Below are 1,691 nucleotides of genomic sequence, written 5' to 3'. Positions count from 1 at the left end.
GAGAGAGAGAGAGAGAGAGAGAGAGAGAGAGAGAGAGAGAGAGAGAGGCAATAGCCAGGTAAGTGTAATCCCTTCAATACCCTTGACAGTGGCAAGACCAAAGCCCCTTTTCCCTCAGACTGCCTTGGGCTCCAGACATTTATTAAAGATGTTGGCCCAACTAGTTGAGGTCACAATGAAGAGACAGCAACAAAGTCTTGCAGGTAAACCTTCAGTATTAGGGAAAGCAATGACTTATCTCCAATATCCACCCTCTGGCCTCTTCTCAAAAGTCCTGAGGTACATGCATGCACACACATGCACACACCCCCAAAGAGCTGAGCCCTTACCTTCTCACCTCAGGGTTTAAAGTAGCCCTTCAGCATTGTCCTCTCTGTGGACCCTAACATTGTCCAGAGCATCATTAGCATGCAGGCAGACAGAAAAGAAAGGAGACAATTCACTTTCTCAAAAGCAGTTCTGCCAAAATACAACCAAAGGAGAGAGGCTTTACAGGGTATGTCAAAAGATGGAGGTGTTGCAGGATCCAGAATCAGAGAAGGGGAGAAAAATCCACCAAAGTTGCTGAAGCAAACACTTAGGGAATATTAGAAAGCTTTTTGCGCTGCTGTGCTACCCTGCTTGTGGGCTTATTTCCCCCACCTGGACACCTGGGAAGCATGTTGTGCTCCAGCTTTTCCCTGACTTTGAAGAAATGGATAATCTAAGGAGCAGTGCTGCTGCTGGGGTCAGTAAAACTATGCTAATTGGTGAACCTAATTGCTTCAAGCAGTCCTGCCTCTAAACAGGGAGAGCACAGTTGATGGAGTCAGTCTGTTCCTAATAAAATGAAGAAGCACTGAATTAAATTCCCAAGGAAGGCACTATAAAAGTTTCCACAGTGTAACCAAATGACTTCACCTATGCTATTACCCCTAAGATGACATCTTTGAAAGAAAGCAGACCCCAGTCAGGCCACATATTCATAAATTGGCTGAGTTTAGGCCAGTGAATCTGGATTGATTTAAAAAGGCTTTTTCATCCTTCCAATCAAATGAAGTCACTGTTAATTAGATGCTTTCTGTTAACAATGTCACTCTTCTCCACGTTACCTGCTCACACTTGCAGCGCCTCTAGTGCAACATCTGGAGCACCAGTTCCCCTGCAATCAGTCCTCACAAGTTTGGCCCGAGGGTGGTGGTATTTCCGTTTCTCAATCCCTGTCTGAAGGAAGATACTATTCAGTGTACCAGTGGCGAGATACATAGCAACTCTGTAAATTGAGAGATTATAAAACAATCTCTGGGAAAACTGTCCAGATACAGTCTTCCAAAAAATATTTTTTATTGACTACACAGCCGTTTCTAAACTGTGCTGTTCCCGCCTTGTGGACGGATGTTTTCAAAGCTGCCGAAGGCCACGAAGTGAACTCCCACTGACTTTGCAACTTCTTAAAACCACGCTCCTCGAACTAGAAGTTAGGGTTTGAGGTTTCCCAGCCTTGCCCCAGGCCTTGCTCCCTACCCCTCTCAACCCAACACCTGAAGAGGACCTGCGGCCCGAGGCGCGGCGAACTGTCGAGCAGCCCCGGAGGCACCAGGCTCAGAGCGCTCTGGCCAAAGAAAGGAGAGAAGCGTAGTAAGCCTCGCAAAAGCCGTCTCGCTCGACGGTGGGTCTCCGAACCTTACAAAGTTGGGCGGAGGCCGGCTCAC

The 1,691-nt window shown here is 47.3% G+C and overlaps 1 long non-coding RNA gene across 2 annotated transcripts in view; it reads right to left on the bottom strand.

The window, feature by feature from the left end:
• Positions 1–1,200, bottom strand: part of LOC113617335 (uncharacterized) — a 143,467-nt gene extending 142,267 nt beyond the window's left edge. For both annotated transcript variants that reach the window (XR_003431597.1, XR_003431596.1), the window contains exon 1: positions 1,092–1,200. This is a non-coding gene — a long non-coding RNA (uncharacterized LOC113617335). The remainder of the gene's footprint in view (positions 1–1,091) is intronic.
• Between the last annotated feature and the right edge of the window lie 491 nt (positions 1,201–1,691).

The sequence above is a fragment of the Aethalodelphis obliquidens genome, unplaced genomic scaffold (genome assembly GCF_003676395.1).
Source record: "Aethalodelphis obliquidens isolate GAN/ISIS:26980383/991018 unplaced genomic scaffold, ASM367639v1 scaffold4, whole genome shotgun sequence".
Classification (NCBI taxonomy): domain Eukaryota; kingdom Metazoa; phylum Chordata; class Mammalia; order Artiodactyla; family Delphinidae; genus Aethalodelphis; species Aethalodelphis obliquidens.
The sequence above is the reverse complement of the archived record's forward strand: the minus strand, read 5'-3'. Positions and strand labels throughout refer to the sequence as shown.